Raw genomic sequence first — 15,784 nt, 5'->3', positions numbered from 1 at the left:
ATTCCCGATGATTCTGTCTACATTTAATTACATTTTATATTTTGTGATTTTTTCACAACTCACAAGAATGCTTATACAGATAGATCATTTCTTTTGATCAAATATACATATTCGCTTAAATTATCTTCTTTCCTCATGTTTTCCTTTCTTTCATCTTAAGGCTCAATCATCTCTTCTTGAAATTAAAAAGTCTTATCTAGGTTTCCTTCTCTATAATGTCCTCCGATTACAGTAGTGTAGGTCAGCACAGTTAGAGTCGCATCATCCCTTTTCTTCAACTCCTCTAGCATCTTGCTTGCTTTCACAAACCGTCCCTTCTTGCTGAGCCCGTCGACAAGCACCACGAACAAGACTTCATCAGGAACAATACCTGAAGCAAGAACCTTCGAGTACAAATCGGATCTCCATCTTTTAACAACCCGTCTATCTACGTAAACAGATCACACTTCATTCCACCACTCAACATCTTCTTGTTAGAGGTCAATGGCTACAACCATGTTACCTAGATTACTGTAGTGTACATCTCCTCCATCGACGCTTTCCTCTTCTTTCTTTATGATTGATCCTCTGCTTTCTCTGTAACAATGGCAAATGAAATTACCAACCCTGCTGAAACCAATACAGTTTACAATACACAAGATCATGCGACGACCCTGTCTTTCGGTGAATATGGGGCTGTTCGTTTCAACATCTTTCATCTCCATCCAAATGATTCATTGTATGATCTATCCAGATGATCAATTCAGACTTTTGTGACTGTTTGTTTGTCCATCCAGATAGTTCATCTAGATGAATCATCTAAATGGATTTTATGTTTGTTTATTTATTTTCATTTCCATCCAAATGAGTTTAGTAAACAAATTACCAAAATGCCCATGTGTTATTTTAATCATATGTTAAAATTTTATTACAATAATACTTTCTAGTAAACAAAAAAATTGATAAACATGTATTTGAAAAAAAACTTTAGAGTTTCAAACTAAAAAAATATTAATAATAAACCGATTGTAACTTCGGTTTTGGCGGAAAATAAGATTTTTCGGTTTTAACGGGAAAACGAGATTTTTCGATTTTGACGAGAAAACGAGATTTTCTAAACGATGGGAAAATACAATTTTTGGTTTTGGCGAGAAAACGCGTTTTTGGCAGGAAAATACAATTTTCGTTTTGGTGAGAAAACACGTTTTGTGGTTTTGGTGGGAAAACGCGTTTTGGCGGAAAAAAAAGATTTTTGGTTTTGGCGGGAAAATACGTTTTCATTTTTGGCGGAAAAACAAGATTTTTTGGTTTTGGCAGAAAACGACAATTTTCGATTTTGGCGAGAAAACACGTTTTATAGTTTTGGCGGGAAAACGCGTCTTTCCGGTTTTAGCGTGAAAACACGGTTTTGTAGTTTTGGCACGAAAACGCATTTTTCGGGTTTCACAGAAAATGCGTTTTGGCGGGAAAACACATTTTTGCGGTTTTCGCGGGAAAATGCGTTTTGGCGGAAAAGACGTTTTGCGGTTATCACGAGAAAACGCGTTTTGCAGTTTTGGAGGGAAATGCATTTTGATGAGAAAACGCATTTTTGGTTTTGGCGGGAAAACACGTTATAGCGGAAAAATATGTTTTGTGGTTTTGGCGGGAAAACGTGTTTTTGTGTTTTGGCGAAAAAACGTGTTTTGGGGTTTTGGCGTGAAAACGCGTTTTCGTGATTTTGGCATGAAAACACGTTTTTACGATTTTTTGGGGGAAAACACATTTTTGCAATTTTGGCGGTAAAACATGTTTTTGTAATTTTTTACGGAAATGAGTTTTGAGGGTTTTGGCGTGAAAATTTTGTGTGTGACAAAATGATATTATGTTTAGGTTTGCATTTTGTGAATTACATCAGGGGCATAATAGACATTATACCATTTTGAATAAACCATCTCCATCCAAATGGTCCAAACTGGTTCAACTGAATGGACTTTAAAATTAAGCCTAGATTTTCAAAAGTCATTCGGATGATCCATCCGGATGAGTTGCACTTTTAGTGTCTAAACGAATAAAACTCTCATCTCCATCCAGATGGCTCATCCGGATGGAGAAACGAACATGTCCTATGTCAAACATTACTATGCTCACAAATAACTATATCATGTGGAATTGTCAGATCAAAGCCCTCCTTAAAAGTCATGAACATCAAGGCAGGGTTCACTGACAATTTAGCTCAGATTCCAACACCCACACTCACCGTTGACGGTGAAACCACACCAAATCTGGTAGGTAGGCGTATGCTCCCTGAAGACGCCAAGACATACACTTCTTTACAGTATCTCTTCCTCTCCACATTTGGAAATCTAACTCGTGGTCATATTTAACAACTTATGTATCAACTCTGAACCTGTGTCAAAGGTTACGACGATTTAGCTTTTGTTGGGAAACCTCTGGATTCAGAAGATTTTACTGATCAAACCCTAGCTGGATTATCTGAAGCAGTCAACGGTAGATACAAATTAATCTTCTTCTCTGAGCTACATGCAAACTACTTAATCTTGAGGTGATGATACTGCACAGAAACAACCTCTGTCCCGACTGTGCCTACTACTGCTAATGCTGCTGGTTCACGTCCAAAACAACAACGAGATGGTTAAAAAGCAAAAGGTTCACATCCAATGAAAGAAACCGGTGATTCTCTGTCAAAAACAGAAGAAGAAACTGGAAAACAAGATAATTGAATCGTTTCATCGGTACGTTTAAGTTCAAACTTCACCTACATATCAATATTTGTTATTTTTATTTATATTTGGCAACATAATACACTTAATTATGCCATCACAATGCTTCATGTATGAGTAATACGTGAGATAAGTTACACATAAGCAAATTCAATAGATATACGAAAGATGTGTTAGCTTTATGGACTGAGCATTTTGGATAGGTGTTTTGTATTTCTTAGTTTTAATGTTCTATGATTTTTTTTTAAGATAACAAAATAATATATAAGATATATATATATATATATATGCTTTTGAAATATATTTTTATTTTTTAGCTAATTTATATACATATATATATGTTTTAAATTTTGATTAGCTAATAAAAATGTGATGGAGAAATGTTTTGGCTAATTTTTTGGAGCCCCAGACAGCAGTAAACTCCCGGAGATCTGGTCTTCACTGTCAGATATTTCTTCTACGAGGAATTCTCCATGTTTCCTGACTAGAAACTTCAACGAGAGAACCGACAAGTTTGAAAAGGCGGGAGGTATAGAGAGACCTGAGAGCTCGTTCAGCTCCTTCCGATCCTTTCTCTCAGAATGTGACCTCTTTGATCTGAAGCACACAAAATTTTTCCTTTCCTGGAGAGGCCAACGCCATTCACATTTAGTACACTGCATATTGGATAGAGAAATGGTGAATAGTTCATGGTCTGATCTTTTCTCGAATGGCCGATCTCACTACCTTCAATTTGAATCATCGGACCATAGACCTATCCTCTCAACCTTTGACTCGAAAAAAAAGAAATCTGCACGTCTCTTCAGATACGATCGGCGGCTACGGGACAATGAGGAAGTAAGTGAACTAGTCGCGAAGAGATGGAACGAGAACCCCAACCTCTCAGTTGCAGGGAAGATCAGCAAATGTAGAAGGGCTATATCGGCCTGGACTAAAGAGTACCATGTCAACAGCAAAAAACTGATAACATAAACAAAAGAGGCGCTTGATGTAGTGCTTTCAGCTCTTACCTCAGATGATGACCTCATCTCCCATCTCAATCTTAAAAAATTTATAAATCTCGAGTTAAGAAAGTTCCATCTCATTTACAAGACTATCATTGTTATGCTCTTCCTCCTAAAAATGATCATCCTATTCAAAACTTTCTTTCATATTCAAAACTTTCTCCTTCCCATAATGCATACATCAATGCTATCACTAAGATACCTATACCTTCTTCATATATTGAGGCTCAGAGAGACAAGGAGTGGTGTAATGCAGTTGATCTCGAGTTTGGAGCCATGTAATCAACTCACACATGGGATGTTACTAGTTTGCCGAAAGGGAAGAAAGCAGTGGGTTGCAGGTTGTTGTATTCATTGAAGTTTAATGCTAATGGGACTCTTGAAAGAAGGAAGGTGCGTTGTGTAGCTAAAGGTTATACACAGAAGGAGGGTTTGGATTTTAATGAGACATTTTCACCTGTAGCAAAGATGATTACTATCAAGTTGTTATTGAAGATCTCAGCTTCCAAATAATGGATTCTCCAACAACTTGATATTTCTAATGCTTTTCTTAACGGTGATCTTGAAGAAGAAATATATATGAAGTTTCCAGATGGTTATGCTGATAGACTCGCGAGATAGGGGGCCTCTGTTCCTCAGAACCCTATCTTGAATATCAACAAATCGATTTACAGGTTGAAACAAGCTTCAAGACAGTGGTTTCGAAAATTCTCTGAAGCATTACTACTGATGGGTTTTCAGAAATGTCATGGTGATCATACATTGTTTGTCAAGAGCCTAAAGAATGAGTTTGTGGTTGTGCTAGTTTACGTTGATGCCATAATCATTGCCAGCACTAGTCTTGATGAAACAATGCAATTGACTTGTGATCTTAAGAAGTGCTTCAAACTCAGAGATCTTGGTGCTTTGAAATATTTTTTGGGGTTGGAGATTGCTCGTAGTTCTGATGATATTTCGTTATGTCAACATAAATATGCATTGGAGCTTCTGACATCTGAGGATATGCTTCTATGTCGTCCATCTTCAGTCCCCATGGTGCCTAATCTGAAGCTCTCCAAGTCAGATGGTGAACTTCTTGATACTCACGGAACGATACCGTCGCTTGGTTGGTCGTCTGATGTACCTTACTATAACTCAACCGGATATCACTTTTGCAGTCAACAAGCTATGCCAATACTCATCTGCTCCACGCTTAACTCATCTTCGTGCAGTCTATAAGTTTCTTGAATACATCAAAGGTACAGTTGGTCGTGGATTGTTCTATTCTGCTGAAGAAGACCTTACATTAAAAGGATTTGCGGATGCAGATTGGGCATCTTGTCAAGACAGTAGACGCTCTACAACTGGTTTCACCATGTTCATTGGTTCTTCTTTGGTCTCATGGCGATCTAAGAAGCAACCGACAATCTCAAGATCTTCAGCGGAGGCTGAATACAGAGCTTTAGCTCTTGCCACTTGTGAAATGATGTGGTTATGTCAGTTACTTCGTGACTTGCGCATCACTCACTTACCTATTCCGGTGCTATATTCAGATAGTACAGAAGCTCTATATATTGCCATTAATCCTGTCTTTCACGAGCGGACTAAACACATTGAACTTGATTGTTATACAGTCCGGGAGAAGCTCGAGAAAGGCCTACTTCGTAATCTTCATGTTCGTACGATGGATCAAGTGGCGGATATACTTACTAAACCTCTATTCCCTCATCAGTTTCAACATCTTATATCCAAGATGAGCTTGATCAATATACACAGCTCATCTTGAGGGGACCTATTGGAGATGACCGGTTTCCTTTCGCTGGTTCATTATATTTAATTGTGAATTGGTTTAGTTCGATTTAGTTAATACATGTATATATATGATTGTAAAGCTACCGTTAACAATCAACGAAGATATTTTCCATTTCTCTAACAAACTATTTCTTCTTCATCATCTCGATCCACAATCGTAATATGGTATCAGAGTCATCAAGCTCTTCTTCCGCTTGATTCTTCATTCGATTTACTCTTTTCCGATCATTCTTCACGACGATCGTCATCTCCGATGGTTGCGATGAAGAAAATCACTCGAAAATCCACAATCGTAATATGTGCTTATCTCATCTTAGAAACCCTTTCATAACTTGCGGCTTAGTTGTTCTTGTCTCGGCTTCTCTGAGTATACACCACACCGTTATTAATCTCTTCTTGTCTCGGTTTCACTGAGTTTTCAACAATTGTATGTTGAAAATAGGACATTCTTATGTTGCACGTATGCATGTGTGAGGTGAGAAAGGCCTTCTAGTCTATCGAACGACTTGGTTTTCAATTTCTTTACTTCAGTTTACAATGTATACGTTTATCAACACATATACTACTATTTACTCTTTTAAAGTCCTCGATCCAATCTTGCCATGGCGCAAAGCCCATCCTCTCCTAGGAGCGCATTGGGCTATTTAAAACACAGCAAGCAATTGAAAGTATATTCTCAAACATTTGCACAAGTTCTAACCTTAGATGAAAAATATGAGAGTGCGATTATGTACTTTTTCCAGCTTACACGAAGTCATAACCTTTTTTTTTTTTGAACAACACACGAAGTCATAACCTAATTTTAAAGAAAATGTTCACTTTGTTACTTTGTTCAAAAAAAATCAAGCATAGTCTCTAGAATTTTTTTTTTGGTTTAAAAGCCTAGTTCGTCATCTGATGCTATCGACGTAGACATCGGATTTTGACTAGTTAGCAATAAAATGATATTGTGATGAATTATTTGTTGATGCAATAATTACAAACAAACAAAAGATTCCTGGAAAATATGACCCATCTGGTTATGGATTAGACAAATGAAATAACATAAAGGTATTGATTGGACAAACAATGGCGATAAATTATTTTCCAACTACTAAATTCATAGTTTATAATGACAGATAGGATTCGCAGGGAGAAAAAACACAGACCCTATTTTCTACCTGACGGACTATAAGATTTTGTTCAGAGTGGCAACCAATATGTTTTCTTAAGCAATTGAATCCTAACGAAACTCCAACTTGGTTAAGAAACGTCACCGTCCTTACTTCACTTCTGTAAATTGTTGTAATCCTGATTTAAAAACCAATCTCCAAAGACTCTCAACAGCCCAAAATTTCATTAAATCTGCAAATTGAAGAGTTTTGCCACACCAAAAAAAAAATTGCATGATGCATAGATGCGCCAACCTTTCAATAACTTTATTTAGTCCATACGCGATCATATATCGAATAGAATGCATCGGACACCAGCGTTTGTTATCCTTTGTTTCGTGATGCAAGTTATTCTTTATTATAGTCAGCGGTCTTTGAATCATAAATACTTTACAGAGTCTTGTTCACCACTTTAACCAAACAACTTCTTTCATTGATTCAGTACAAATATATTTGTGGTTGATAGTACTAATAATTTTTTTGTTACACGACGTCCAGCTTATCAAACATGGAATCAAAAGCAGTGCTTGGCCTTCTTTTCTTCTGATTATATATGTATGTGTAATCAACATCACATAATTCATATATATAGCTAAACATCAAGACGAACTAACCAATACCGGATAATTCATATATCTACTCTATTAATTTAGAGTCATGCTTTTTATCTACTTAAACAATTATCATTTAAGTTTGGACCTATTCACAATTCCTTAGAAATAATTAGAACATTCCCTATTATTTGCTTGTACAATATAACTCCCGTTAAAAAAGTATAATTCTTAAATTTTACCCTTCAGTTTGATTATTTATCAAAACTATACTTACAAAATGAGTCTAACAAACGTAACCATAATTCACGGTTCAAAATTATTATCCCTAACCAATTCTAACCAAATGAAATACTAATCACTATGGTGATTTGATATGTTCCACGTGATCTATTGTTTTGAGAAGCGAGCTGATAAAGCCTTGCAAATTGTTCATTTGTTATAATTTTATTTCACTACATTTTTATTTTATGGTCCAAAGAAACATCTAACTCAATATATTAAGTGTTTACACATTTACATGTGTTATTTTCCTTATTAGAAATTTCAATTTTTCTTACAGAATTCAAATCTTAAAAAAACAATATCATAAGATATATTATTCACTATGAAATTGTAATATATATATTTAGTCTGTAAATTTTAAATAAAAATCTACAAAACCGTCTCGATGACAAGTTTTATTAAAACAATAAAATATGCATTAAACTTGCATTACATAAATTTTATAATACTGTTTTAAAATTTCAAATATTAAATATTATTTTTAAATTATGATTTAGAATTTAAAAATTGTGTTAGCAGTTAGAACATAATATGCGCTATAATATTTTTTTCTAATTTGTATTAGTTTACTCTTCATATGTTCAAAAATTGATTTATTTAACATTATAAATTATTTTTCAGTATACAGTTACAAATAAAAAATAGAAAATCAAAACTTAAAATATAGTAGAAATAAAATGATATGTTTAATATATTATTTATCACAAAATTTAAATACTTTAAATAATTTAAAATAATCAACTATAACCCGCATACAACGCAGATAAGAATCTAGTTTATAATTAAATAAGTGATTTTCTTTTATTATAATTTATGTGCTTTGATACAAAGAAAATTGACCTTGCCATTTCATAACAATTGTCACTTTCGCTATTTCACAAACTTCTTTACATTGTATTCTTAGAAATTGAAAAAAAAAAATTAAACATATTGTGAGAACCCAGTCTATGACTAAAAAAATAGAACTGTTACGTCTTACATTAAAAACCATTGTAATAAAACTGATAATATAGTACTATATTTGAAATATTACTAAAATTTATAAAAATATAATTATGTATACGGTTTTACTTTCACAAAATGTAATTGGATTAATATTGTTTTTGTTATTTTCCAAATGCCATGATAAATTATTGCATTCTTGATAAATTATTGCATCCTTGAGAAAACAATTTATTGGATGCCCGCTAAATTATGTCTCTTTTTATAATAATATACTTTTTCTTGAATCTAAGAATTTATTCGATAACTAATTCGTAAAATTGTCCTGAAATGTGCAGTTCAAAAAAAAAAAAAAATTGTCCTGAAATGTCATTTGCTAAATAATACTGTATTTTCGTTGCCGACATTATAGTTTAATAAATACTTTTTATGCTAAATGGAATTTATTCTATTGATGTGATATAATCGAATATCCAATCATTTATGAAAACTTTTCCAATACCCAAATTTCAAGCCTAGTAATTTGAATTGATTATTTTTGTTTAAACTGCTTTGAACTGATTCTTTTTGCAAATAAATGTAGATACATTTTTCCACTTTCAACTTACGGCTTAAGATTCTTCTATAGTTACTACTATCAATTATACGTATTATATATATACATTTTAAATTTAGTGGAGAAACATTAGATGATGATAACCATGTTACCACTTCCAGTATTTACACTTTACGGGACACGATTCAATGTCTTTGTACTTGTTGAAGTTCAGTGTACATAAGATGTCATTTAAACCTATATAATATAGATTCTTATCACTACTTTCTATAAAGCTAACAAAAATAAAGAGTTGAGAGATTAATATTTCATTTTTTATGTGCGTGGTATTTTTTTTTTCTTTTGAACACATGTGCGTGGTATACATATGATGATTTTATTTTCGTTTGAAGATTTCAGTTAAATTAGTTTTATGGTATTTTTTTTTTTAAATGCCATCTTATGTTATGGTCTTTCATTTTCTTACGATTTTTTCATATGAAAGGTTTTGTGATAGGTAATTATATGGAAAGATTTTTTTTTCTTTTCAAGTTAGACGAATGTTATTATGTTTAAAGAAACCAATTTAGTAGCTAGTTTCGTTTTCTGCTAAATAGAAAATCCCAAGCTGAGACCTAGCCTCACCTGATAATACATTTTAATAGTTTAAAATCAGGCCTTCTAAATATGACTTGAATTATATGGATGTGGTTCAACTTCTTTTAAAATTCCCAAGTCTCTATATAACCCAGCAATTTAATTTAGTGTTGCCAAGTAATTTTTCATTTTGATAGTTTAAGGATCGACTGAAGTGAAAAGCGTTAAACACCTGCTTAACAACTAAAGACTTTCTATTTAATTGAAATTTTTATCTAAGATAGGCAGATTAAAAATGACTTTTCTGAAAAGTATACTTATACACAAAATTTAACTAAACTCTAATGTTTACGAAGCTGCATGTTCTAGAGAAACGACTGCTCTATTTGGAACATCAAAGTACAAATTTAATACTAAACTATTACTATAATTATGATAAAGATGCATCTTAGCAAGTTGGTCATTACATAATGATACTTTATGTCGTCGATATTCTCCTTCTCTCTACACATATATAAATTAGTATATTGTCATATAAATGCATCGGTAGATATATATATACACATATATTGATTTGTGTACGTATACGTGAGCCTAATAATGGAGAAAAGGCTATGAAAGAAAGCCTATGTGACACAGATTTTGTAGGTACTTATCTTGAATCTCCGAACTCCATAAGAAGCAATACAAGTACAAAATTAAATCTTCTATAACGTTTATGTTATAAACAATTACTTTGATTTTTTAGGGTAAATTATTTATATTCTGAAAGTTGATTATTAAGGCTTCGAATGTTTACAACTGTCCCGCCCCGCACCGCAGTTAACAGTAACAAAAATCTTTACATACACCATATATCTATACGTTTTTATAACTGTTAAAACTGTACCGCAGTTGAACCGCTTGTCCCGCACCGTTCAAACCGCAGTTACCATTCGGAACCTTAAAATTCCAAAGTTCCCATCTATGATTCCTAATCTGATAATGTTCCTGTTACATATTTCTTCTGAACATAAGTGAGATCTCGAAACTAATAGCTTCAGTTATTATTCAAGTAAGCAGAGGGTATTTCACAAATTAAATTCTTAATGAATTGCCATACTTTTTCGTCTTTGCAGACATAGAAGCAACAAGTAGAATATCGACGTGTACTAGTAGGTTCAGTGTAGACAAAATTAAGATTCCTAATTTTTTACTCTTTGGAAAATATATGCTTATGTACTTATTTATATCAAAAAGCAAGTTTCCCGGGAACAAGGTCCGGCCGCTTGAGTGGAAAGCAGACAATTATTATGAACACATAAAGCAAATTTCGAAATTTTAATTGAGTACAGAAAAGAAAAAAAAATTATATAAAATTCAGCATAATGAAGAAATATACATGCTTGTTTAATTAAAATCACTTGGTACTGCTTTTCGTCGTCTAATTTGTTGCAAGTTTTTCTTTACACCCTGTATATTGGAAGTTCTTATAAACACTACAGAAAATGAATTGATGGTTGTTGTACATACCAATTTAATTGATAATAACATAAACATCGACTTCTTAAGAACATAAACAATCAAGAATAAAGAAAGATTTTACCACACAAAAAAAAGAATAAAGAAAGAATAATATTTTACCAAAAAAAAACATTAAAGAATAATCATGTAAACTAGTTTTCCTGGTTTGTGTAAGCGTAAAACGCTAAAATATTTCGAACAAAAAGGTGGAGAAAATATTAACCATCCACTTATTCAATAAGCATATATAATTCAAATTCCTAGTGCAACAAAAAAAACAAAAAAAAAATTACACAAAAGGTTTCGCCTATGTTTTACATTTGTTTTGCTATATAAAGCCATTAATCCTACATGCTCTTTAGACATCTCTTCTTCTCTCATCTATCTTTTCTTCTCTCTTTTCCTCCTTTTTATCTCACATAAGCTCTTTTTTACATAAATCCATATGGTGCCTCAAAGCAATCCATGGTCTAGGGTTTGTTTTGAAGATTGATTCTAGCACACACAGAAAAAGATCTGTGCATCAAGAATGAAAAACATGGGGCATATATATACGTTTTACTGTTTTATGCTCTATACAATATACTCAGATTATTCATATACTAACTGTATATGTCCATATGCTTATATATATACATATATAGCTGTAGAAATTTTAATATGGTCAGGGATGCTGGGTTGGTGGGGGAAGGGAGCTTTCTTCGGTCCACTCATAGAATAATATGTGAGATTTAATTGACTCTCGACTCATTCATCCAAATACCAAATGAAAGAATATGTAGACATATGGTAAATGAATGAATGATGCTAGAGACAAATTGAATCTTCACTTCTCTATGCTTGGACTGAAGGGAGCTCCCTTTTTTTATTTTCCTGTATTTCAACACTTCATCATATACAATCATTCTTTGTAAAGATCAACTTCAACATTGATATTATATTAATAAGTCTGACACTCAACTGATATGAGTGTTTATGGTGTTGTTTTGCAGGATTCAGTCGTGGACCTCCCTGAACATCTTCGAGACTAATCTATGAAGGCTTATGTTTTTCTTTGTAATGAAAGTTTCACTACTAGAAGCAATAACAATATACAAGATAAGGTTTCTACTAGCTCATCTACCCAAATAACTTCGCTTCTTTCTTTTTGTGGGGGTCAAAACTTCGTTTCTTTCTATTCCATGTAAACTATCATGTTTCTGGCGCTCGCTCAATTAAAGGCGACTTGCAAATAGATTATAAGCTATCACAAGCTATTACGCAATTTCGAGTTCAGAGATATAGCAAACAATAAGAAACTATGAAATTATAAGAAATATTCAAAAACAATCTCTTTACATGTGTTTAAATAATTAGGGTTTTGACCACACAAAAAACCCTAAGATGGGCTGTAAAGTATCATATTCATAAAAGGGAGAGAAAGAGATTAAGTGTTCAACGACAACATCACCTCGGGTCTTGATCTCTTTCACTGCAACAAGTTCCTAGATATGTCTTCTTCATGGTTGGAAAAATACGTTTAATGACTATACTACCCTCAGTTACGGGCATTCTTAAGAGGGCATAATCGTACATCAAGATCGACAATTGACGAGTGTCAATATCATCAATTCATCATATGCATGATCTACAATTTGATCATGTACTTAGTTTTCATTGAACTATTTATGAAAAAGAATCATCCTAAGAAATCAGGGATATTTTGTGTAATCTACAAATAAATAATCAAGTTTTCATTTAGTTTAAGTGATAATAATCTATGGAGAATGACTAAAATATATGTTCAGATTCTTGTAACGATGCCACATCTCCACCGAATACCAAAAGAAGTTTTAATTTGTTAAAGTTAGTAAATATATTTATATGATGAATGTGAGTACTCTTAGGTAAGAATAAGATACCATTTTATAGTAATTAAAGAACTATAAAATTATGCTATTTTAAAGCATACAATTGTATGCCAAATATAGGTGACAATCTGTTTCCGGTCTGTGATATTTTCATGTGTCATTTGTATATAGTTACATGCTTGTTTACCCGTTGTTCTTTCTTATTAACATGTGTGAATTTCCTTGTTTTTGACACGTGGTGAAACTTGTCTTAGTAAACCAAACGCATGTGTTTAGAGTTAGATTAATACTATATGACAACCAAATCATCATATATTAATATATGTCCTATTATGATCAAAATGAAAAAATCTGTCTGGTCGACTTATTAATTGTTATTTTATTTTATAATTTAAGTTATCTCGTAGTGAAATGAAATCATTCATGGGCTATTCACGCTTAGCCTCTTTTGAGTTGTAAATGAACCGAGTTACTGTTTAAATCCCATACATTTTCAGAAAACGATGTACAAAAGCATTTTCATATACACGATTTGTGGTGGCTCGCTTTCAATGTAAGTGTTAATGTTTTCCACTGCTACTAATTTAGTAGTGATTTATTTTCTTTGGTCAAATACTCGTAAATTATAAGAAAATAATATGATTTATAGATTATATAACATACCATTTCGAAAACATGATGAGACAAAGAATATTGTTGGTGGATTATGGCATTTGACTTTAGTCTCATTGGCACACTGAAAAGAGACGGTGGTGATGACGAGAAGAATGCAGGTTTCATTATATTATACACGTTTACAAATATATGTTTATGTACACATTTAATTATATGTGTGTATGTGCGAGACGATGTGACATCACAAAATCTATCTTATAAGAAACAATAAAGTGTGATTAAAAGCAACACCTGAGAATATGAATTTGTTAATTACTTAGTTGGGTACACTCAATAAATCCTTTAGAGTATTTCTGTTTTTAATTATTGTTCCAAGATAATTGTCACTAATTAAGTTCCCGTTCTCAAAAATATGTATTCACAAATCATGAGCACCATTTAACCTTTTATTTTCTCACATTGTTACTATCTCTTACTAGATTCTGATCCGTCCTTTGAAAGAGCGGGTATATTTTTTATTTACATTTTTAAAAAAAATTTAATTTTTATATTTACGTTATTTTTTACGATCATATTTGTGTATAATATTAATTTAATTTATATGCAGAGTATATATGAGTCTGTTGTTTATTTCTTACAAAAAAAATTTTAATATAACTTTTGGTAACTATATTAAATATGTGAAGTTGCATAACTATACACGTATATCATACGCATTTAAGAAATTATTTTTAAACTATATTTCTAAAGTTTACAACATATTATATTTTCTTAATAGTTATCTAACATAATTAGTCAAGAATATTTGTACTTAAAAAATCGATTCGGAATCGATTCGAAAATCAAAATATCATACTCCATTAGACCTGGCCTATATACTCGAACGGTTCTTAAAGTGTTATACCCGAAAACCAATGTCAAATCCAACCCGCACCGAAAACCGAATAATTTTTTTGAAAAATGTTTGAAACAAATAATTTTAAATATATTATGTTAGATATATATATATATATATTATATATATATGTGGGTTGAAATGCTTTTATATTAATGAAAACATATTTAAATCTTACATATGAACGGATTTGAATAGAGTAATATAATATAAATATCATCTTCAAATATTTTAATATAAATTATATATACCATTATTATTAGGCTCGTATAAAAACTGTCAAAAAGCAAAAAGCAGTTTTAATATAATTAATGTTGATTTTAGAAGTAACATGTGGTTATTAAATCGCCCATTACGCAAAGAAATAGGGAGTTACGTCTTTTTTTTACAGCTAATAAGGGAGTTATGTTTTTTTAACTTTAAAACCAGAATATTATTACATAAAATATAAGAAAGTTAAGACTAATGATTTTATTATTTCATTTTAGATTTTTAGCTACCCAAACACGTAAAACTCTTTCTAATATTTTTTGTTTATAACGCTTCATCTGAATGTCTTTTAAAAATTTGTATCCATGTAACTGCTTAGAACTTTTTTTTCCACCATTTTATTATTAGTAGGTTATTAGTAGATTAGTGAAAATTTAAATTTGAAAAATGCATGGCAGAGACTATTTATAGATTTTTAAAATCTATTTGAAAAGTCACAACCCTTCAATCTGAATAGTCGTATTCTTCTAATACTCATAACTTTTCACTTTTTAAAAGATACTTATGAATAGTCTCAACTTTTACACAATTTTATAAAAGCCACAACCTTACAACATAGAACTTTTAGAAAAGACACAATCTTTTACACATTTTTTTTAAAAGACACAGTGGGATTCACAACATTTGAAATTAATCAGGATTGCTATTATTAATAGATAAACATATAAATTGTAAACTGTAAAGCATCATAAGTCGTAATATTTATTATTCTCTAGAGTGAGAAAATATTTACTATACCTTAATATGATTTTTTTGTAACACCATATTTGTTTCTCATCATAACCTCACATTCTTAAAACTGATTTATAAAGTTGAATATGAATTGTGACTATTTGGGCTAAATAGCCACGATTGATAACCGTCTTTGTCGGTTTTTAACTTTTGTTTTAAGTCTTTTATCCAGTTATAATACGTTTCTGAGTCATTTAATCTTTTATCGAATCATTTCATGTATTAAGTTGATTTGGAGTAGAATGTATTGAACTTGGTGCAAATGAACATCAAAAGATGCAGAACTGTGTATATGCATTAGAAGTTTAGCAATGAATCAAAGATTTCACACTGATTGATTGAATTCAAAGTTAGACAAGGG

At 31.9% G+C, this 15,784-nt stretch overlaps 1 long non-coding RNA gene across 1 annotated transcript; it reads left to right on the top strand.

Annotated features, from left to right (window-relative positions):
* The first annotated feature begins 8,734 nt into the window (after nucleotides 1-8,734).
* Nucleotides 8,735-12,336, top strand: LOC111210474. The gene is made up of 2 exons (XR_002661804.2): nucleotides 8,735-11,785; nucleotides 12,054-12,336. It is a non-coding gene; the product is annotated as an uncharacterized LOC111210474 (long non-coding RNA).
* The last annotated feature ends 3,448 nt before the right edge of the window (nucleotides 12,337-15,784 follow it).

Source organism: Brassica napus, chromosome A4 (genome assembly GCF_020379485.1).
Source record: "Brassica napus cultivar Da-Ae chromosome A4, Da-Ae, whole genome shotgun sequence".
Classification (NCBI taxonomy): Eukaryota; Viridiplantae; Streptophyta; class Magnoliopsida; order Brassicales; family Brassicaceae; genus Brassica; species Brassica napus.
This window is presented reverse-complemented; position numbering and strand designations above follow the sequence as displayed.